Source organism: Prinia subflava (genome assembly GCF_021018805.1).
Source record: "Prinia subflava isolate CZ2003 ecotype Zambia chromosome W unlocalized genomic scaffold, Cam_Psub_1.2 scaffold_31_NEW, whole genome shotgun sequence".
Lineage (NCBI taxonomy): Eukaryota > Metazoa > Chordata > Aves > Passeriformes > Cisticolidae > Prinia > Prinia subflava.
Genome location: NW_026960608.1, coordinates 1,726,467 through 1,750,648, shown reverse-complemented (window position 1 = coordinate 1,750,648; position 24,182 = coordinate 1,726,467). Strand labels below are relative to the sequence as shown.

At 45.3% G+C, this 24,182-nt stretch overlaps 1 protein-coding gene across 1 annotated transcript in view; it reads left to right on the top strand.

The window, feature by feature from the left end:
• Positions 1-296: 296 nt before the first annotated feature.
• The window catches only part of LOC134565035 (fibronectin type-III domain-containing protein 3a-like), a 77,168-nt gene continuing 53,282 nt past the window's right edge, over positions 297-24,182 (top strand). The window contains 1 exon segment of the mRNA XM_063424399.1: positions 297-437. The gene's annotated coding sequence lies outside the window, so the exon portion shown is untranslated.

Below are 24,182 nucleotides of genomic sequence, written 5' to 3'. Positions count from 1 at the left end.
AAACAGTGCCTGAGGGTGACATTGCCCAAGGGGGACAGACAGTGACCAGGGGACAATGTCCAAGGGTGACAGTGTAGTGCCCGAGGGAGACAGACAGTGACCAGGGCAACAGACAATGCCTAGGGGACAGTACCCAGAGGTGACGGGCAGTGCCCGGGGGTGGCGGGCGGTGTCCGGGAGGGACACACAATGCTCAGACAGGTCACCCGCCCTCAGGTGCCACCACTCCTGCCCGTCGGGGCCGCTCTCCCGCGCAGCTTTCGGCGGGCGCGGGTGTCCGGGAGCCGCGGATCCGGGCGGGCTGTGGTTGGCGCGCCCGCCCGCCCCTGGCCGGCGGCGGCGCGGCGGCGCGGCGGCGCAGGCGCGATGCGTGCATTCCATGATGGCGGCGCGGGCGGGCGGCCGGCCCTAAGGCGGCGGAGGCTGCGGGACACACGGTCGGTGCCGGCGGGAGCGCTGGGGCACCGCTCCCCGGGGCCTCTTCCCCGGGCTCCACTGCTCCCGGGGGCTGCGTAGAGCGGCGGTGCCCAGCCCGGGCGCGGTGGGCAGTGCCGGGAGCAGAGCCCCGCGGAACCGAGGGCGGGAGGCGGCGCGGAGCCGGGCAGGGGCGTCTGGAGGAACAGGCGCGACCCCGGGGACAGGAAGGGTGTTCTGAGGTGGGGGATAGCCCGGGCTATGGGGCAGGTTTGGTGGTGGACGTAGCGCCCGGGGCAGGTGGGGGCAGGATCCAAGGGGATCCGATATCCCGGGACATGGGGTGGGATGGGGTGCCCGGGGTGGGTTGGAGTGGCTGAGGCGCGTGGGGTGCCCGAGGTGCGGGGTAGGCAGGGTTCAGGGTGTCCGGGACAGACGGCCAGGATCTGTCCAGGTGCGCTGCCCTGTAGAGCGCGGGCATCCCCCCAGGAGACCTGGCGGGTTCGGGGACGGGTTCTGGGGAGCCGCTCCTAAAGGGACTCCCGGTGCTGGGGGAGGCGGGCCAGGCCGGGCGGGGGCTCCTGGCTGAGCCTGCCCAGATGGGGTTAAAGCCAGCCCGCGCCGCGGGTCGCGCTTCCCCCCGCCCATTCCCGCTCCGCTCCCCAGCGCACAGATTCTCCGTCTCCTTCTTTCCCTTTCCTCTCCTTATCTTTCTGTTTCGCTGGGCAGGAGGGGCTGCGATGTGCAGTCGTCCCCTCCAGGTCCCCCCTGGCCGACCCCCCGTACTCCCTCCCCGGCAGCCGCTGCCTGCGAATGCCACGTAGCCTTGTAGTTGTTCCCCCTGGCTGCTCCGCAGCTCCGGTTCCAGACACCTCCCCCGCGTCCTCCTGGGCTCGGGGCAGGGGGAGGTCACTCCTGTCAGCCCCTGCCTGGCTGGTGACCATCTTTTGCCCTCCCCATTCCCGCTGTGTCCCCCTCGCTGCCTTGGGGCAGCAGCAGTGGGGACCCCACTGGGGCCACTCTCTGCCCACTCCTATTTATGCATCTCACAAAGGGCTGGGGACTTCAGCAGCGGGTGCTTCCTTTCAGGGACAGTCTCCAGGGATTCTTTGCCCCCAGACTCAGCAGCCCCTCTGCCACCTCAAATCTGAGGTGTTTTGTGTGATAATCTCCAAAAACAGGGCAATGATGCGTTGCTGGTAGGTGTATTTGCTCCCTTCAGCAGCTTGCCCAGCTGGTTTCTGAGTTTCATTTCTGTTCAAAACTTGGTTGAAATAATGGAAATTTTCTGTAATTAATAATTGAGGTTTCAGTTTCTGTCTGTTCTGCTGATACTTTATGTCTTCTCTCTGTCCTGCGCTAGTTAAATTTTTTCACATTGGCAGCCCTTCCTTGCTTTCCCTGCTGCCTGATTGGGAATATTGACACAGATAAGTTCCCCAACAGCCCGCTCCACAAATGGCTGTGGCCTGTGATTCCTGATGTTTTCCTAATGTATTTATCTTTACAACACTCCGTTCAATAGGGAAATACTGTCTCAGTCACAGATGGAAAGACAGGCACTGAAATTTATGGCACAAGGTCGCACAGGAAGTATGTGGTGAGGCAGGGAATTGAACCTAGATCTCCTGAGCCTCAGATTAGCATTTAAAGCAGGGAAGCATCCTCTCTGTATTTTAAGCCAATAAATTGACCTTGGAGTTCAGATCCAGTGTAGAAGAAAGTACTATGTGTTTGGTTCAGTATCTGTGAGAGTAAGAAGCAAAGCCTGAGTTGCTTCCCACACTTGCATTCCTTCCCTTGGTTTATGTAATTTGTGAAAAAGGATAAGGTGGTAAAACGGGAAAGATGTTGACTTTCTCAGGGCTCAGTGTGTGATCATGGGTGTTGAAAAGCAGCCAGCTATTACTCTCCTCTCTTTTCGCACTTTTTACCTTCCTGTTTCCAAATCTTGGAAAATTTTTGAGCACTGTTGTTGCCTGGGAATCATTTGTTCTCAGCTGGGATCAAATAAATCTCATTTTCTAGAGAGCTGAACTAATTCACTGGATCCCAGATCTCAGTTTGGGATCCTTCATGGGGCAGCCTGTGGATAAACACGGCTGGGACTGATGGCTCACACACCTCCTGGAGCAAGCTCTTACAAGTTATTCACTCAGCTGTAGCTCAGGATTGTTGCAGCAAGTTTTTGGAAAACTTGGCTCTAGCTGGAATGAAGCAGCATTTTGACAATGCAGGTGGAATAATTTCAGCTCCTTGGGCTATGGGTGTGCACAAATACCACCTTTCCCTGCTCTTCTCTTGGGACAGCTGATTTTTGGTGGTGATTTAGTCATTCTTTTTCTTCAGTGGTTTTGAGGAATTGGATGTTAAAATGGTTTAAAACTAACTCCTGGTGGATTCACCTTGAGAGAGAATAAAGATAACTGTCTACACAAATCCATTTCCTGCCACAAGCCTTGATCACAAACTGCATCTCTCTTTGATGTTGCACTGACATCAAATCTGGCTATAAATGTTCTGTATAACTCTTTTCATGACCTTTTGGTTGTCATTTTTGGAAATTGGCATTGGCATCCTGTTAACCGTGGGTCTTGTCCCACCCCTGCCAACAATTGTCATCTTTTATGGTTATTTTTAGGAAAGGTTTGGTGAGTCCTCAAAAAACAATATTTCATATGGATTGTGCAGACAGGAAAAATTCCTGTATTCTGTTCCCGTTCTGCCTGGCCTTAGGTGAATTTCATGCAAATTAAAATTTATCTTTTAAGCTTGAAAGAGTGGCATTTTTATTTGGTGACTTGCTATTTCCACAATTGGGAAACTTGCCAGATTTAGAAGGAAATACATGACTGGGAAGACATAATATTGTTCATCAAAGTCAGGAGCTGGTATGAAATATCGTAAGACTTCTTTCCCTATTTCCATAATTTCTTAATTTCCTGTCATGATTTCATTGAATTGGAGAAGAATTTTAAAATTATCTGTGAAAGCAGATGAGAAAACCTCAATATTAGTAGTCCTGCAACAGGCAAGAGTCTTGAGGGGAAAAATTGCATTTCTCACTTCTAATTTTGGTCTGTCTGAAAGCATCAGGTCTGAACTCTCAGTATTTAAACCTGGGGTTGCTCAAAGCTCTGGCCTCAAGGCTGAGGGTTGTGGGAGCAGGAACCTGTGCATTTTTCACCTTTTAGCAGATTATTATGAAGCTTCCCAAGGTCAGGATGGTTGGGTTTCAGCTGTTATCTTTGCTGCAAGCCAGACCTCCACTGAAAAGTTTTGAATTCCTGAGTGAGGGGCACACACTGAACTCTTTATTGCATTCTTGAAGAGCTTATTGTAAAAGCAGTGATAATTTATTATTTCAGTGGTGCTAACACAATCCTTTCTGTGTATTGACCGGCACAGACTGGCTCCCAGCCCTTTGGCCCTTTCAATCCTAATGTAAATCTCCCCTTGTTCCCAGGATCTTGATTGATACGGAAAATGCCTCCTTTTGCCCAAGATTCACTCTGGGGCCTGATGCTACATATTCAATATTTTTCCAGTGTCTCATTTAAAGTAGCTCATGAGGAACATTTGTTAGATTGTGACTTCAGAAGCATCTTCAGGTGATGTCATCAGTGTGACTTGAAGACAGTATCACCTTTTTGGTGACAATGGATTGCTGTGTGGGAGCTTCTCCAGGCAGCCGGAGGAGCCACCAGGACTGAGATTTCTTGGAGTGTTCCAATAAAACTGCAGAATACACTGCACCTGCCTGTGCCTTATCTTTAGAGATTCAGGAGAAATTTCTGCCTGGAAAGGATGGCCAGGCATTGGAAGGGGCTGCCCAGGGAGATTTGGAGTCTCACCCCTGGAGGTGTCCAAGGAAGGACTGGAGGTGGCACTCAGTGCTCTGGGCTGGTGACAAGGTGGGGTCGGGCACAGGTTGGAATTGATGATCTAAGAGACCTTTACCAACTTTAATAGTTCTGTGAAAAACAATATTGGGGACTGACTGATCCCTGCAAAAACTTCCTGTGTTTGCAGGGCCAAAAGAGGGCTCAGTGTGCAAATATTTTAGGAAATGTTTTAGTGCTGGATGCAGCTTGAGAAAGGTGGTGATTTTTACATTACTAAATACAACATCTGAAGTGGTTTAATGACTCCTGGAGCTGTTCATTTCCTTCTGCTGGAGCATCTTTAGTGGAGCAGTTTCTAGAATAAAGCTGTGCTGCCCTGTAACAGAAAACTGGGATTGTATTTCCAGCTTTATGTACAATTTATGTCTTTTTATGTCCCGTATCAGAAGGGAAATGTGTGCATGACAAATCTGGGTATGTTTGGAACCTGATTTTTCTGTTTTTATTGCCATGTAGAGGAGTAAAACAGGTATAGAGTAGGTAACTAAATAAATCCAGTTATATCCAAAGAACTCCCCAGTGGAGTTAGCACTGCCTGTCCCCTCCTGGCTCCTGCTCTTTCCATATATCTCTGGTGTTCCCTGCAGCTTGTTTTTCTTCAGATTTCATGTTTGCCAAGGCACTAACATGAAAATGTAGGGGTTTTTTTGCCTGCAGAAAGAAGCTTGAGGACAGCACACATTGCTCACTCTGCAGCAGGCACTGAAACACTCACCAGGAGGAATTCCAAGTCAGGAAAGTGACAACGGTAATTATACAGAATTTAGGATTCTCCCAGATTTTATGAAGTGTTTATTTTCTCATTAAGTCCCTAAATAACACTTTAACTTGAAATGAATGTATTTGACGGACCTCTAAACTTAGGACTTTTTTTTTCCCCAAAGAAACTTCTGGACAACTTCTTATCAAATGGAAAAAATGAATTAGGGAAGGAAGAACTGATTGAGTTCCTGAGGTAAGAAGAGTTTCAGGTTCCACAGGAACATTATTGATTTTGTAAGGTGGCAGCCTCTATTTTCACATTTCTTACTTTTTCTTCTCCCTTCACCCACTTAGCTGGAAGTTTTCTCTTTGACAGAATTGCCTATTTGGCTTTGCATAAAGAAAGTAAATTCTGTTTTTAGCCAAATGCATTTCTTGTGTAGAGAACAGCTGTAGTGGGTGACAGCATTCTGGTAGTGCCTTGCTGAGATCCTTTGTTTTTAGTTGGAGACCATGGAACTGAGTTCCTTCTCATGGAACTGGTCAGGTCAGGGAACTGATCTGCTGGGAAAGCAGAAAGGAATCTGTCAAAGACTTGGGGAGGAATGTTGGAAAGCAAAACATAATCAGCAGATGGATTTCATACAAGAGATTAAGAAAGAAGTGATAATCATGCTGCATTCCCTGGATCTGTACAGGTGTTTTGGGAGGAAGAGTGTCCTGGTTTGAGGGGAAGTGAGTTTTTTTTTTCAAGAGGCTGTGGTCAAACCAATCAGTGGTCAGGTTTGAATGTTGGCATTTTTTAGTGGCCACTGAGGGGTTGGACACACCTCCGAGGACACAAGGAGTTAAAAGCAAGGACTCTCAGAAGGTCTGTCTCTTTTGGGTTCTGGTTTCAGCAGGGAAACATCTCCTCTCCCCTGCTCAGCTTTAGGCTGAGTGGGGGAGGGGAGCCACGTGGCCGGGCTGAGGAGAGCCACTCGGCCGAGCTGAATAAGCTGGGGCCCCAGGGGGGGAAGAGAGTGAACAGGACTGGAGCTGAGCTGGCCCCATCCAGGATGGAGGGGTGGAAAACTGTGGAGGTACCTTCTGAGTTTGCTGAGCCTGGGAGTGCCTGAGCCTGCACCCTGCCGGGAGCCAGAAACTGTTAACCCTTTCTTGGCAGAAGGAAACTTTTTTTCCCAGACATTGATTCTCATGGCTAGTGGTTTCAGAAGAGAAAGAAAAACAGCCTGGGACCGAGATGATAAAGCACGATTGGAAAGAACCCTATGGGCAGGGAATTGAAGAAGAGTGGCTTCTGAGCTGGACTTTTCTTGCATAATGTTAGCCATAGACTGAACTCAAGTCTCTTTTGAACATAAACTGCATTTGGGTGGATACGGCTGCCTCTGTTTTTGCTACAGTGACTGGCACTTTAAGAGTGGAGTGAGCAGAGAAGAGAGGGAGAAGGTGTGGTGGTGCCCTCTGCCCTCAGGGGAAACCTGCTCTTGGAACCCTCGGCCCCAGGGGAAAAATGGGGAGAGCTTGGCATGCAAGCATCCTTAAAAGAGCCCTATATGCAGCTTTGGCCCATGGACAGTGGTGAGAGCACTGGACATGGAAAAGAGAGTGTCACCACGGCAACTTTCTCCGGGCGGTGCCACGGGTGACATGGAAACATAAGGGGTGGACCTGTGTTTTCTGAGGAGCAGTAGGTGGTGCGAGAGAGACTCCTCTCTCCCTTGCTGAATTGAAGATTAGGGTTTTTTTGAGTGGTGATTGTTTGATTTAAAACCCAAGGGTTTGGTCTATGGAGGGTAACATGTAGGGGGTGGAAATTGGGAGAGGAGAAGAAATGTTCTGGGAAGGTTTAATTTCTGTTTTGTGTGTGTGCTTAGAGTTTTCCTTTCTATTTCTGTTCTTATGTAATGTAATAAATTTTTGTTCTCTGTTTTCAAGTTTTAGGCCTGCTCTGCTCTGTTCTTGACATCTCACAGTAGCTCATTAGGAAAAACATATACTCATAGTTGCATTAACATCTGGCCAGTGCTAACCCTTGACAAAGAGCATTTTACCTGGTTAAATCCAGGTTTATAAATTCAGATGAAGTTTTTGCATCTGCTGTTCCATGCTCTTTATTAAATAACTTCAGCATTAATATCTCTTCCATGGGAATCAGTTGCTTTCAGTTCTGCTGAGTGAGGTATTAGTGACCACTGATGTGTCACTTGGATTTGTCATCTTCAGTCACTTGCAGGAGTGAAGGCAGTTTAATGATTGCATGGGAGGAGTTTTATGCTCCTGAAGGACTTGCAAGATGTTCATGTTGGTTTTAAGCAGATTCTGCTTAAAAAAGCTATAATCTGGTCACCCAGGTGTGTATTTTTGTCCATTTCAATGTGAGGAGTGAGAATTATTTAGAGGAACTATTCAGATTTAGAAGATATTATGTAAAGAGCCTTTTGTTGTATTGTAAATTGTCATTTTGCTTTTTAATGCCTGGATTTCTTAAAATATAAACTTGATTAAAACTTACATAAACTGTCATCCTTAGGTTCTTCAAAACTGATAATTTCTACTTAGGCAGTTACATAAAAATGTGATTCAATCCCCAAACTTCCATCAGGTTCATTGGTTTGCAAATAAATATTCAAAGCTCAGATACAGAAGCAAATTATTTCAGTGTGTTGCCAGCCATCAGCTGAGCTGTGGCAGTGGTTCTGTGCTGGTCCTTCTCAGTCATCAAGGCTGAGGGAAGTGTTCCTGCTCCAGCCTCATGGGGATGATCTCACACTTGCATTTTTCCCTTGCATTTTCCATGAGCTAAAAAAATGCACATGATCTGTTGCCACAAGACTGCTCAGCTGTGGTAATTACAGTCATTTATTGGTGTGTTTTAGCCCTGGGTTTAAGCGTAACATGTTCTAACCAGCCTAATTTGACCCAGTGCTCAGCTGAAATGTTACAGCCCCAACCTCTGGTGTCGTGCAAGGAAAAGTCTTCAGTTGTTGTAACAAAATAATTCCTCCTTGCTCAGTTTGCTTAATCTGCTCCAATTTAAAGAAATCCTTTGCTTTTGCTGGGTTTTTCTGCTTGGTTTTGAAGTCCTGGTTTAAGAGGGTTGTTGAATGAGAGAGGCCTGTTTGTGCTGCATCCAACACTCCGGTGATTTGCAGATCAGAGCTGGTGGAAAATCAGCCTTTGCTTCCTTAGAGCCTGCAAAAACCTGGGAGCAAACGCCTGTTTGTTCCACCTGCGAAATCCTGATTTTCCTCCTGTTTTGTTGGATTAGACAGCAGCTGACTGCTCTGACCTGTCTCATGGTAGGGAGCCTTTCCTGGAAACAGCCTAGTTGCTGTTGGTTTTCATAATCTGCATGATTGCCCTCCCTGAGTTGAGTTTAAAGTAAATAAATTGGTGGGAATGCAGAATGCAAATATTTGGGAAAGAGATTTTGGATAACCTCTGTCTCATACCAGCTGTGTGTGTCTGCCATCCCATAATGCTCCCCAAATTCATGGAGATATCACTCAGCTCTGGCACTAAAAAGGGCTCAGTTTTGGTGCTTTCCTGGCTCAATCCCAGGAGGTTTCATCCAGGTTTGGACACACATGGCATAGGAAAAAGCAGAGCAGCCAAGCTCAGGGTGTACTTACATTCCCCCCTTTTCCTGGTCCTCACTGTAAGATTCTAAAAAAGCTTTTAAAAATACTTTAATATTTATTCCTTGTGGAATTGCACATGCAAATACCAACAAACCTAAAGACTGGGGGTCCCCGGGGAACCCTCCCCGGGGACCCCCCTAAATCCAAACTACAACAATTGGTGCCCAATATGGGGCACGAGCACCAACGACCCTGAGACAAAGATAGACCACCACACCACCAGCACAGCGCAGAACCTCGCAGAACGCCGCTTCAGCGCTGTCTCCGGCATGGCAGAGGGGCCGTCCTGGGCCGCAGTCGCGGCCCCAAGCTGCCCTTCCCTCACTGCGCAGAGACCCCGCAAGCCACCACGCCGCCATCCCACCACTGCCAGCCGGAGCAACCCCAGAGCGGCCCCGGCCCAGTGCAGCCCCAGAGCGGCCCTGGCCCAGCGGGACCCCCGCCATGGCGTGGGCCCCGGCGCGGGCTGCACGGCCCCAGCGCCGTTAGGTGCTGGTGCAGCAAAGCCCTGGTGAGAGCTGCGTTGCAGCCCCGGTCCCGCTGCTGCACGCGTGCGGACCCCAGCACCCACAGAAGCCATGCGGAGCACACCCAGCCCGCCGCCCGCAGCACCGTTGCTGCAGCAACGGGGCCAAGCCAGCCCTCCCCCTGCCTGGCAGCGGCAGCAAGAAAGACCCCTCAGACCGTACAGACCGTTCAGCTCAAGCAACCAATGCCCTAGACAGCAGTGAAAAGAACCCAAACCCGCCTAGTTCAGCGAGACAGCCATCAGAGAAAGAAAAAGCAGTATTCAGCTGTGCCCAAGCCCCGCACCTCTCAAAACTTAGTTTTATAAATTCTGTAACCCCCTTCCTCACTCTTACTCCCTTCTCCCCTCGCTGCTCTTTCTTCCTAACCCTCCTTCCCCTAAACAAACCCCCGAGAGTTATCCCCGTCCTGCTAAGCCCAGCACAGCATGGCTGCCGCCACGTGCACTGTAGCCGTATAGCCAACATAGCCACGTGCGTCCCCTCCGGCTCCTAGTTCCCACCTTTCGCTTTCCAAGTCCCACAGCATAAGCTAAGAAACCAAAACCCAAAGCTAAAGTAAGTTTGTGATAGCAGTTTTACAGCCTTGTATAATTGTTAATGCTACTTTATAATCTCCTTTCCCTGTTATTCTGCCCATCACTCCTGTCTCTCCTCACCCCAAAATGCCTGAGACCCCCCCCTTGCTGTTCTAGCCAAACAGCAAAGCGATCCAACCCCCTACTTCTCCAACTCTAAAATCCAGAACCTGTTGTTTCTCCTTTTTTTTTCCATCCCCATAAAATAGTCTTACAATTATGCCTCAATTATGCCTTTCTAGTTTTTGTGTGTGCTCATATTGCAGATTGTCCTGCTTTCAGTTTTAAAAAGCAGAAGCCTATTCAAGTCACAAGAGTAAATCCATGAGAAGCAGTTTTTGAATTGTTTTCTTGTAAAGCGCAATTCAGTAGTAGACTACTAAATCAGAATCGCTTTTGAGTTTATGCTGTCCTCAGTAAGTTCTGAAGGTAACTGATAACCTAAAATAGTGTCTGAAAAAGTATTTAAACAAAACAAAAAAAAAGGGGGGGAAATAATAAATTTTTTTGTTTTGTTTTTCTTTTGATGACCTAAAACTGGGGGTCTTCTGTTAGGTCTCCGACACTTCTGATGCAATTATAGACAAAAAAATCCCCAATGAGTACTTATAGACGTATATAAACAATTGCATGCAGAGTGTTGCTCCTTTAGTTGAACCAGTTAGAAAGTGAAAAGAATAGTTTGGCTCAGATCCATAAGTGAGAATCTGAAGCCTGGTGTGGAGCCCGGGGAACTCCAAGTGTTTTCCTGTCCCTAGAATGAGAGCAGAAGTCAGTGCCTATCGAGATTTCTCCCGATAACTCCGAGGGTCCAGCCAGCGGAGTAATGGCTTAATAAAATAGCGAGACGGCTTCCCAGGATATGCTTTGTAAAATAAAAGTTTTAATAACAGCAAAAATAATAAACATTACAAAATGAAAAGAGATAAGCCGAGCACAGTGTACCAAGCACAGCTACACAGGCTAAGGCACTCCCAAAAAGCCTCGTGTACCCTTATGCAGGCCCTTTAGTACTCGATGGTCTAGGTGGGCTTATTTGGCTCTTTGCCCAATGAGATGGACACTAGACTTTGAGGTGCACTTCCAAAGCCCTATCACTGTGTCTGTGCTGGGACTGAGCCAATTACAGCGAGCAGGCTATAGAAAATTCTAGCTTAACTTCCTTATATGGAAACACCTGCTCGGGTACAGAAATGCACGACTACATCTCACCCTGTAAAATCATATTAAAAAAAGAAAAAAAAAAAGAGAAATAGTTACTTTGAAAAAATTCTCACTTTTGTTCATCATTGTGATTGTGTCAATAACTTATTGTTATTTAACAATTTGGTTCATAGTTAAGCTGTAGTTTTATGGATTACAAAATTTTAAATTTGGTACTTCCTTTTTGTTAGCCAATCTTTTAAAATTAATATTTAGTCTCAAGTTACATATGAATCTTATTTTACTTTTTTGTTTGGGGAGATTTTTTCAAGTGAACTATATTTTCTTTTTCTTCTGCATAAAGATTTGACAATAACTTTTAACATACAACAACGAACAATTTTGACATGACAATAATAACTTCAAAAATTTTTAACAGTGCAACTTTTATAGAACTTAAGTCTCTGCTTCAAACGTATTTCAGTGTCTATAGTGCTGGGCTGTGTCAGAATGCAGAAGTCCTCTTGAAGCTACCATCTGCGGTCATCTAGTGTCTTTGGTGTGTTCTTCTTCAGGTGTGCTCTGCTGCTCTTTTATCTGCTGCAATTGCGGCTTCACATTCTTTGCAGGGATCCATTTGGGGCCAGCATCTGTGGAAACACGCGCAAAGCCTCTCCCCCAAGTTATGAGGGGATGAGGTCCTGAAACGTTTCCCGTTTCAGGGTCTTTGATGAACACCGGTGGCCGCTCCTTAAGTTTTGCTTGTGTAGTGTTACTAAAATGTCTGAAAATTGGGGGCATCTGTTCCATAAATGAGTTGTTTAAAAAATTAAATACATATACAGCTTTATTTAGCCTTTCTACAGTAGAGAGCACTTCTACTCCTCCCTTTTGTTTTTCTAAAAGTGTTTTCAGTGACCTGGGTGCTCTTTCTACTATAGACTGACCTGTTGATGAGTGAGGTATTCCTCTAGTATGTTTGACTCCCCAAATGTTGAGAAACTGGTGTAGTTTCTGGGATATATATGCTGGTCCATTATCTGTCTTAATTTCCTGTGGGATGCCTAGTGTAGCAAATGCATGAAGAAAGTGTTTGATTGCATCTCTGGTTTTTTAACCATTATGTGCTGAAGCATAAATTGCTCCAGAAAAGGTGTCTATGGATAAATGTATATGTTTGAATTTGCCAAAAGACTGATATTGTGTTACATCAGTTTGCCATAGTTGGAGGCTATTCAAGCCTCTGGGATTTACTCCTGTTGCTATGGCTGGGATTTCTAATTTTTGACAGTCTGAACATGTCTGAACAATTGCTTTTGCTTGGTTTTGTGAGATACCAAACATCTTTGTTAGTGCAGATGCGTTCTGATGAAAGAACGCGTGGCTTATTCGGGCTTGTTCAATAACATTAGACAGTGTGTTCTGTATTGTCATTGCTAGATGGTCTGCGACTGCATTACCTTCTGCCATAAAACCTGGGAGGATAGTGTGTGATCTAATATGTGTGATGAAATACGGCTGCTGTCGGGATGAAAGAAGAAAGATTAGTTTCTTAAGTAAACAGTATAACTGATCATTTGGAACTTCTTTGAGCAGAGATCCCTCTGCTCTTTCCACCACACCTGCAACATAGAAAGAGTCAGTTACTAAGTTAAATGGAAACCTAAACCTAGAAAACACACGCACAACAGCTGCTAGCTCCACTATCTGGGTGGAGCCTTCTATTTTCTCAATGTCCGATTCCCATTCTTTGGTGTTAGGATCTTGCCAGGTAATTACAGATTTTTGGGATTTCCCTGAGCCATCTGTAAAAAAGGTGATTGCCTCTAAGGGTGTATAACTCCTTAGAGGTTTTTCAATTAATTTTAAAGGTGAGTTCAATAGTCTGTGTTTTGGGTAGTGACTCGAAATTTTTCCTGCAAAGTCTGCAAGCGCAATTTGCAAGACTTCTGAGTTTTGAATCAACCATTCTAAGTATATGGATTTGACTGGCAAAAATATTTCTGAAAAATCTTTGCCTGAAAGAGAAAACATTCGAGATCGGGCTTTCATTATGAGTTGAGACATAATTTCAGGGCATGTTGTTATGGTTTTACTCATCTGTCGGGACAAAAAGACCCATTCTAGTATTACCAGGTGGTCTTTCCTTGCCAAATCCCATTGGAACATTAATCCATGAAGTTGGGGGCTTTCTCCTAAAACTGCAAATAAAAAAGAGAGGTCAGGATTATAACGGTGTGCTTGACGCGACTGAATGGCCTCAAACACTTTTTCTAAAGCATTCTGAGCTTCTTTGGTGAGTTCCCGTGGGGAGTTTAATGCTGTGTCTCCTTTTAATAAATCAAATAAAGGGATTAAGTCTCGATTTGTGATACCTAACAGAGGTCTGATCCAGTTGATAGTTCCTACGAGTTGTTGCATCTCATTAAGAGTTTTTGGATTGCAAAGTAGCTGGAGTCTTTGTGGTGTAATGGTCTGTTCTGTAATTCTGTAACCTAAATACCTCCATGGAGGGAGTTGTTGTATTTTTTCTTGGACTATAGTAAATCCTGCTTTCTGCACTGCCGAGATGACATGATCTGATGTTTCTTTCATAGATGTTTCTTCTTCAGCTGCTATCAAAATGTCATCCATGTAGTGCAGTATGAGGGAATGTGGATGTTGTGCACGAACTGGAGAGAGTATTTTTGCAACAAACCATTGACATATGCTGGGCAAGTTGCGCATTCCTTGCGGCAGGACTCCCCAATGATATCTTTTTAACAGAGCTTGTTGATTGATAGATGGAACGGAGAAAGCAAACCGTTGTGCGTCATCAGGATGCAAACGAATACTAAAAAAACAGTCTTTTAAATCAATAACAGTTAAAGTCCAGTCCTTAGGGATCATGACAGGTGATGGTAAACCTGGTTGCAACGACCCCATTTCAACAATAATTTCGTTAATCTTTCGAAGATCGTGTAACAACCTCCATTTTTCACTGTTTGGCTTTTTAATTACAAAAACGGGGGTGTTCCATGGGCTAGTAGTTGGGGCTAGGTGTCCTTTTTCTAATTGTTCTTGTACTAACTGTTCTAGAACTGCAAGTTTGTTTGCTGGCAAAGGCCATTGATTTTCCCAGATAGGTGTGTCAGAAGTCCATGTTAGTTTTAAAGTGTCTTTTTCATCTACAGCCTGTTTTAGAAATTTGTCTCTATCCTCAGACCCCATTGTGACAGGATGTCTCTTCCCCACAGCACTATATCTGCTCTTACAATGAATGGTTTGGTGGTTGCAATGCGACCCTCGGGGCCCTCAAATGTCACTGGGTGCAAGCTGCGAAAGCTGTCACAGTGACCTCCAATACCTGCCAGCTGATCCAGCGTAGGTACAATGGCCCAGTCTTGCGGCCAGAGGTCTCTCGAAATCAGCGAAACATCCGCGCCCGTGTCGATCAAACCTGTGAGGGTGATGGTCTTCCCGAGGTGCTTGAGGGTGCAGCTGAGATATGGCCGCCCGTGGCTGATCTCTCTCGTGCAAGCGATGAGGGGTGTGTTGCTGAGAGATTCTGGTAGGAGAAAAGCTTGCGCTATGATTAGTCCTTTGGGTAAGAAACATGGGGGGTCAGGACAGATAACTAAAACAGTAATTTCTTGTGAGGATGTTACAGACAGTACGGTTGGTAATACATAAAAACCTTCAGCATTATTATTACTGACTCCCATTATTAAAAATTCACGGGATTGTGGTAGAGGTCCTAACTGTCCTGTAGAAATTGTATGGTGAATACAGTTTGTTAGCATTACTGGGTGGGCTGTGCACAGCTCCAGTCGGGTACCTGGGGGCATTGTGGCTGGTAACTCGGATATGAGTTGCTGCAGCTGTGGACCTGGTGGTCTGAGGTGTTTTCTGGCATGCTGGACAGGGTTTCTTGTGTCTGAGCGCTCCACTGTCTCGCGCTCCTCTGCCCGTTTCCCGAGCTCTGCCATTTGAAATCCTGTGCTGGACGAGAACTGTTAGCATTTTGCAAATGATTCTTACAATTACAGTGTTTTAAGGGTGGCTTCCTCTGAAGCTGTGGGCAACTGTTTCTGAAGTGTCCTTTTCTCCCACAAAAGTGGCAAACCTCTTTTTTACTCTGCTGATTATCTACAACTCCTTTAAACGCAGCAAGGGCTTCTGCTAGAGTCTGTGCTTGAAGCTCTGCAACCTTTTCTTGTTGTTTTAGGGTGTTTCCTTGTGCTGTGGTGATAGCATTGGCTAGAACTTCAGCTTGCAGTGCTGCTGCATGTTCAGGGGTATTTAAGCGGTTACATGCTTCAACTAGCTGGGCTATTGTTGGCTCCAGGTCTTGGGGAAGAGCACGTAGTATTTTTTTGCAGCTTGCATTTGCATTGGAAATTGCTAAGCGTTTTAATAGTTCTTCTCGTGCTCGCTCTAAAGCTACTTGTTTGTCCAGAGCTAATTTCAAGCGGTCTAGGAACTTGATATAGGGTTCATCAGGACCTTGCTTTACTTCAGAAAAATCTAAGTCAGGCTTATTGCCATCAGGTACCTGTAACAATGCTGTCTTGGCCATTTCTTTGATATCATTTAGAACTGGCCTTGTGAGGGTTTGCACTTGTCTTTGTGGATCTACATTCACTCCTTCCCCTACAAGCTGCTCAAGTGTTAAGGCTGCAGTGGCTTGATTTGTGGCATAGTCTCTTACAAGCTGATTTAAAGCATGCTTCCATGCCAATTCCCATAAAGAATATTCAGTAGGAGACAGGAGAGATGTCATTATTTGTTTTAGATCATGAGGTGTTAGTACATTGGCAGCAAAGGTGGCTTGCAATAGACCTCTAAAAAAGGTAGAGTCTCTTCCATATAACTTTGCAGTTTTGCAAAGTTCTTTAATTTCAGAGAAACTTATTTGTTCCCACTGGAGATTTAACCCTGCTCTATTATATCGGACTGGGAAAACTTTGAGTTTTGAAAGGATATCCCACTCCCCGTCTCGTGCTGCTTCCTTCCTTATCTTGTGCCAGGGATCTATGCTGGCTGATGAATCCTCCAAATCATCAGAGAAACTGCAGGACGTGTGGGAAACCTTCTGATTTTTCATCGGAGTTTGTTTACATTTCTCCAGCATGGGCGCCGCCATCTTGGGGAGGGCAAGTTCCGGGATGTCACATCCGGTTCCCACGCTCCTCACAGCCAGGGCGTGTCTGTCCCGGCTGTGGGTGGCAACCCGGGGCGGTGCCTGAGGCTTGGGACTGCCCATGGAGGAGGAGCCTCCCGTGCTGGAGTGGGAGGAGCTGAGTGACACATCGGATGGGGCGTGCCGCAGGGTCGGGCTGTACTGAGCCCGCCCACGTGGAGCTACAGTTTCTGCCTCAGAGATGGGGAGAATTCCATGTTTTTCATTGTTCTCTGAGCCCGCGTTTTCAGGGCTTTGTTCAAAACTCGCGCGCTCAAAATTAACGGTCCGGGATCGCCCGAATCTCGTACTAGGTGACTGAGGGGGTGGGGAGGGCGGTTGGAATGGAACCTTAGCCCGCGTGGCCAAGGCTGGCACAGGTCCCACTCCGGGGGACTGAGGACGGCTCGGGGAAGGGCTTTGAGCCCTCCCCTGCCTGCTTCCCGGGAGTAAATCAAACCGTTTTTTTCTGGGACTTGGGGCATCAGAACTTGGATTTTTATTTTCACGTCTAAGGTGAGCAGGAGCCTTTTTGCATTTTACTTTCTGGGCTCCTTTTTAATGGTTGCTTTTAGAGGCTTTTCCCAAGGTTTCTCTTTCTGCAGTTTCAGGTGTTTTTTGACTGCTGAGCCTTTCACCTTCTGTTACAAAGTCTAACACAGTTTTAAAGATGGGTCTTAATTTTAACACAGATTTTTTCTTTGAATTATACAACTTCAATCCTATTTTGTCCCAAAATTCTACTGTTACTGTTTCAGCTGTATTAGTGTCCGGAAACTTTTTATAGACCCATTTCACAAGTTTTTTAAGCTCTTTCCTCTCAAACTTATAGTCTTGAATAGTCAGTTTATAATTAAAATAACAAAAGGTGTCTCGCTGTTCTACGGATTGCCGGGTCCCCATTGTCACTCACCAGAATGGCTCTTGTGATCCCCCGGCAGCTCTTGGTTTGTCTCCAACTCTCTCAGGTCACTCGGTGATTAGCTGTTCTGTCTCCAGCTCTGCTAGACTGCAGCTTCTCTCTTTGAAGAGTAATCCACCTTGTACCAGAATCGGTGTCCGGCAAAGACCCCCTCTCACCGGTATAGGGGTTCAGTCAAAAGGCTCCCTCTCAGCCTTTTTGACCCAAAAATGTGGTTTTATTTTAACGACCAAAAAAACCACCACGAGCTCGCTTTTAAAAAAACGAAAACCAAGAGCAAAACGGCCTAGCTGAACGTGAGGGCTTGTCAGCAAACTTCGATTCAGTTACCCTAATGTAAGGTAGGTTCGAAGGCGCCATTTATCGAGATTTCTCCTGATAACTCCGAGGGTCCAGCCAGCGGAGTAATGGCTTAATAAAATAGCGAGACGGCTTCCCAGGATATGCTTTGTAAAATAAAAGTTTTAATAACAGCAAAAATAATAAACATTACAAAATGAAAAGAGATAAGCCGAGCACAGTGTACCAAGCACAGCTACACAGGCTAAGGCACTCCCAAAAAGCCTCGTGTACCCTTATGCAGGCCCTTTAGTACTCGATGGTCTAGGTGGGCTTATTTGGCTCTTTGCCCAATGAGATGGACACTAGACTTTGAGGTGCACTTCCAAAGCCCTATCACTGTGTGTGCTGGGACTGAGCCAATTACAGCGAGCAGGCTATAGAAAATTCTAGCTTAACTTCCTTATATGGAAACACCTGCTCGGGTACAGAAATGCACAACTACAAGTGCCATAGCCTAGAACTGGGGGCTGTAGTAGTCTGAAAAGCCAGCTGGAAAAGGCTAGACACCATTAGGCCAGTCATGCTGAAAAGGCTAACACAAATTTGTTTAAATTTTGCAATATGAACCTACATAACCCGTTTATTGCAATTACATCAAGTCAGACTGTTCACAGTATAACATAATCCTTACTGCAATTGTATCTGTATTTATGCTGCAAAACTGCGTAATTACTGTTTCATTTTTAAATTGTTAATTGTCATATGTCATATTTCTCTTGTCACATTTTAACAAAAAAAGGGTGAATTTGTGGAATTGCATTTTATTAAAATGGTATGCTCTGGCTCACCCCTAGAAAGTGTATGGTTTATCCCAAGTCTGTAACCTCCCCGGCAGTATTGTGTCTGTAACCCCATTGGCCGGAGAATCTATCTGCGCCCACTTTGAATTTCCCTGTTAAGAGTGCAAGGAGAAGCAAACTCGCTCTTTTTGCCCTGGAGGCCTCTAGAGGCTCTGCTCCTCTCCCCTTCCCTCTCCCCTTCCCTCTCTCCCCCTCCTTCCCCCTCTTCCTCACTGACCATGCTGTCTTCCCAGGGTCAAACTCCATATAAATCCTCATCCCATCAGCACCTCACCAGCCGTCTAAAGTCTCCTTGCCTGCCAGCATGCAAATACCAACAAACCTAAAGCCTGTGGGGCTCCCGGGGAACCCTCCCCAGGGACCCCCTTAAATCCAAACTACAACAATTCCTTGCCATGATCTGGGTGTTCCTGGCTGGAGGGAAGGACTGGGATGAACAACGTGCTGTGGAATGATGTGTTCCTGTTGGAGGGAACGTGTGCACATACAACAGCCATTCCTTTGGGTTGCTTCCAGGCTTTCCAACAGAACTTTTCCCCTGGAATCTAAGAAATGGGCAGAACTTTTTTTTTCAGGGGGAAAAAAATCATAAAATGCCTTCAGTTTTACCTTCTACTTCAAGACAAATTTGTCCCATGGAGAATAGCTGTGCTCAGTTATGCAGATCCTTCTGAATTTCAGAGCCTTGGGAGTGGCTGCAGCTCCCTGTAGGAACTTGCAGTTCCCAGCTGGCAAACCTTGGCACACTTGGAAACGCTTTGTTTCATCTGCCCAGCTGTGTGGTACTTCCAGGTGGGAATTCCAGCTGCCTTTTTGCTGACCAGTTTAGGTCCAAGAGAGAATTCCAGGCATTTTGTTTTCCTCCCGGTAGCTTCAGTCGGTCTCAGCTGCCTTGGTTGTTCCTGGATAGGGGTGCACCTACGTACCCCCCTGCCCAAGCAACTGTGGCAAAGCTCCCAGGCACAGGCAACACTTAGCAAGCTTAGTTATAGTGATATACAGCTCTTAGTAGTGATCAGCTCTTTTGCAGTGATTCTCAGCTCATAAGCTTGCTAAGGTGCCTTGGCAGACACAGGGAGAGAGAGGAGAAGTGCTGTATGAAGTTCCACAGATGATCCTTTATTAGCATCCTCCGTGAAGGGTTTCGGGGACAGCTCTTCTGCTGAGCTGGGGGAAAAGTGGGGTTTTTATAGGGTACCGAGGTTTTGAGAAGTGGTCCAATAGTATGAGTCGGGGTAGAAAGTGACCTATTGTCTTACAGGGAGATAAGAGAGGGTCCGAGCGCGGGAGAAGGGTTATTTTGGCCTAGTCACCATGACTAGGCATTTCTGCCCTTAGGCAACTGACTGCCAGAGAGGCCTACCAGACCTCACGGCTGCAACGCAGGCACACAGGCTTGCGCTCTGTCTTGTGCCTCTGGGCAGAAGCTTTTTGGAATTTCTTTTCCATGGACTGTGGTGTCTGTTACTTCCATAGCTTCCAAGTGATTTGGAGAACCATTTGGATATAGAATTTCCATAGTATATAGTTAATGTGTAAATAAACTGGTTTGCTTCAAGGCTTAAAAAAACTAGAACAATGTTGTTTTAAATTCACAGTTTTATACTTGGAAAATCATATTTAAAACAAGTCCATTGTTAAATTGCATTTAATAAAGGCTTTTTCATCTAAGCTTCAAATATTTTGCTTTGTGTTGCATTAAGATATTAAAATGAGCACCTTGGCTTGTTCCAGAAAGTGTCACCTTCCTAACAGATGGAAAAAAGGTAGTTTTACATTTAATTCTTTTTTCTCTCTTTTTTTTTTTTTTTTTTTTTTTTGTAACAACAGTTTTGCAGCTAGGAAATTCCTTAATCCCTTTATTTTTTTTAAGCTGAAATAAGAATGAAGCACCTTAATGGCTCAGTCCTTTGAGGTGCTTAGTTCTCTGAACATTTGTAGAAGCAGAATTGGGATTAGGACAGGAATAGGACTGTAACAGAATTTCTTAGAGAACATGGACATGAGGTATTTTGGAACGAGAGCTGAGCTATCCCAAACTGGGCCCCAGGTTTGGGCCTGTGTAGAAGTAGATAACCCTGTGGCACAGTTAAAATTTAGATTAAGGTGTGTGTATGTATTAGATAGGATAGTTATAGTGAAATTATGGTAGGTACCTTAAACTGAGATAGTTTGCATTCTTTTTCACACTGAATACCAATTAGAAAACACCTGTAACTGTAAATTATCTGAAACTGTATTTAACCAGCCATTTCGGGGAATAAAGAGGAGAACGTATGATTTCACCATATTGGTTGTGCTCTGCGTTGCTCAGTCCAGCTTCCACGTAATTAATAGAGGCCCTGGTTTCATAGGACCTTTCAGGAACTCCTGGGTTTTGGTTTATGGGACTGGTCACTTAGGAAGCAGCACTCAGGTGCTCAGGATTCAACTCTGCTTTTCTCAGGATTCAACTCTGCTTTTCTGGCAATAAGAGAAAAGCCATTAAAAACCTAAAACAACGAAGGAAAATATTTATCTAAAAGTTATGTCATGTTTGCATTATAGAAACTGTTATTGCCAACTTTACAGACCTCCTAAATGAATAATGCTGAGGGCAAGCATGGCCTTAATGTGAGCATAATATTAAATAACAGCTCAAATCAAATTAATGCGCTCTGGGCACTGACAGAGCCTTTCTGCCCAGCTCCCAGCTCTTCCCAGTGGAGTTTCTTTTGGGAAGAGCAGCAGGAAGTTGTGCAGCCCCTGGAAAAACATCTGTAAGCCTGGACGATGGGCACTGGCCTTGTCCCCTGGAATCCTGAGGGATGGAGTTTCAGGCTGGAAAACAATCCTGGAGTGCTGGAGAATTGCTGTGGGAGGCTGCAGGGGACAATTGTTTGATAGCTTCCCTGGCATGCTACCCTCAGAAACCTGATCCAGAGGGATGAGGGAGGGTGAAAGTTGATAGAATCCCTCAGGTCAGAGCTCCCATGGCCTTGGTGTGTTGGATTTGCTGTTTCTGGGTGTTTTTAGGGATTTTGGTGTCTGGGAAATGAGGGCTTCCATCCAAATCTTAATCCTCCTCCAGGGAGAATTTTAGGAGCATTGAGGTCTCATGGTGGCCTGAGGGATGAGCATTAATACTAAATTAAAAATCCTCCTGTAATTTGCTCAGTGCTAAACGAACACTTGGAGCAGAGTGTAGAAGCCTTGTCCTGTGTGTATGGAGCTGGGGTGGAATTTTGTTGAGTTTTTTTTGTTTTCCTGGGATCGCAGACCTCACCTGGGTCAAAGCCACCCCTGGATCAGGCTCTGAATAGTCACAATATTTGAGCAAATTTCTTGGGTAAATCATGAGAGACATTTTCAGGTGGTCTCTCAGTATTCCGAATATTTGAGCCCATTTCTTGAGTAAATCATGAACATTTTCAGGCTCACGGCTGTGTTACCCTCCTGGCTGGAAGCTGAACTTCCCACAAGATGCTGCAGCCTGATTCCCTTGGGGGCCATTATAAATTATTTCCAGGATTTTAATCAAAACATGGATTTAGTGGGGAACAGATGATTTATGGAGTGGGGGTGGTCCGTCCAGAGCTCAGGTTGTAACTGAGCTTCTGTTAAATCTCTCCTTGCCTTAATCTTGCACAAAGTAAACCCAGTCCACCCAGCAGGTCTCATGTGTGGTCCTGGGGCACAACCTATTTTAGGATTGGGATGGTACCTTCAACACCTTGTTAATGCTGTCAGAAAAATTTGGGTGGGAGAGGGCAGCTTGGGTCTTATTTCCCCAGTTTTTCCTGCTTTAGAATTGCATGGGGCATATCTGGGGTTTTTGGGAGTCATAATTAAGGTTGGATCTTTTTGACAAGATTATTCCTTAGCCTGAGGTTGGGGATGGCTTTGGGATGGCTCTGTGGTTGTTCTTTTTAACAGCCTTTGGAGATGAGTGATGGAAAATTGAACAGAGTGGAGTATAAAATACTCAGAGCTTCAGTTTGCGGGAGATCTGGATTTTAAGGCATGGCAGTAACAAATAATGTTCTTTATCAGAGAACATGGGGTTTTCCCCCTACTCAGAGAAAATATATTTGCTATACTTTTATATATTATATAATATTTATAATACTAATTAGTAATTCTGCCAGTATAAAAAGGTGTAAGTAAAGCTTTAGGTGTTTATACGATACTGCTTTTGGTAAAGAGCAATATTAGAGTAGTTTACTTCCTGCAATAAATGAAAATTTAGGATCAGGCTGGCAGTTTGCATTAGGCACTGAACTGGGAAATCAGGAAGTCTCTGCTGAATTTCTGGCTCTCTTTTGTGGACACATTGTTCTTTGTAACTCAGGCATGCTGTATTTTTTTTTTTAAATAAAGTTTTCATTTAAGTAATAAGCTCCTTGGAACAGGAACTTTCTCATCTTAAATCCTGCACTTACTGTAATGAAAATCCAGCCTTTGGGACAGCTTCTGTCTGGGGTTATAAACTTATTTTTCACTGTTTATGAAATTTGTTTGGTTTCTTCTCTGGACAGTGGAATGAAGCTGATCCATGCCTGTCTGCAGTGTTCCATTTAGTCTGTGTGAGATCTTTCTGGAGATTTTTAATATTATAGGGAAATACTTTAATGTGAGACAACAAGAACTTTGAAACTTGCTAAATCCGTAATACTGCAACACATTTGCACAATAGATAATCTCACAATAGATAACATGATTTTTTTATATTGCAATTAAGAAATACACAACCTTTTTGTTCTTACATGTCCTGCAGTAAATACTGGCAAATTCATTGTCAGTGCCTAAAGAGAAACACATCTGTAAATTGTAAATTAGTGGTGACTGCTCCAAAAACTCTTGATAAAACAGGAATGATGTGTTTATCCAGGAAGATTCTTCTGGCCAGAACCTTTCTTTCAGATGTTGCTGTGACAATTTTGAAGTTATTTTTCCTGTGTCATTCAGGTGGAAGTGACAGAGCTGACGTGATGCCTCATCCTGAGCTACACGTTGGAAGTGGCTAAAGGAGTCTCAGGAATGCTGGGAGCTCTTCCCAGGAGTTTACAAAACATTTATGGGGTCATTATGGTTGGAAAAGACCTCTAAGATCCCCAATTCCAACCATTTGTCTGTAACTGCCCCCGTGCCCTGGAATTACTCATTATCCCACTTTGGATCCAAACCATCGGAGACAATTTTAGCGTTTCCAACTGTCTCATGTGAATCCCTGATGTTTTCCAGACTTGAGGCGGGATGATCCCATGTCAGGCAGCCCTCACGATCTCTCTTTGCTCTGCTCCATCCATCAGGGAGCTGAAGAGCTGTTTTCCATGGAAATCCGAGCCCAGAATCAATGAACACTGAGCGGCTCCTCAGGAGCTGGCAGGGCTCCAGCGGCTCTGCCAGGGAGGAATTTGGGCTGGAGCGAAGGGGAGGCCAATGCCGGAGCCTTGCAGAGCTCGGCGTTTTTACTGTGGCAGGAAGTGAGGTCAGGCCTGGCCGCTGTGGACGGGAATTGTTTGCTGGAAGGGCAGTCCTGGAGATTTTCTGTTTTTCTTAGAAGCCTTTGTAGGATGAGAGTGTCCCTGGAAAATGTTGCCTTCTTTTGAATATGGGAACATGACCATGTTGCATGAGATTGTTGAATTAGTCCAGAACACATCTCAGGGCCCATTTTTACAATATGGATTGGATTTATTTAGTTTAAAAGACATTTTATTGTGGAAAAATTACTGTATTTCAGCTTTTTAGATGTTGAATAATCTTTGAAAACAAAAGCTCAAGCTATTGAATTTAGACATGTGTTGCCCACTATCACTTCTTCCGGCTTCAGGTTTGTTGCTGAGATGATTACTGCCAATTTTTTTTTTTTTTTTTTTTTTTTTTTTTTTTTTTTTGGTGCCTCTGTGGCCTGAATTCATCCCTCAGCTCAACCCAGGTTTGGGAATGACTTTTAGCTGATGCGTGATAGAAACCACTGCAAAAAAAAGAATCAGGCCAGAAGCGCCCTTGCAAAATGTAACCTTTCTAAAATTTAATCTGTTTAATTCCATACTGAG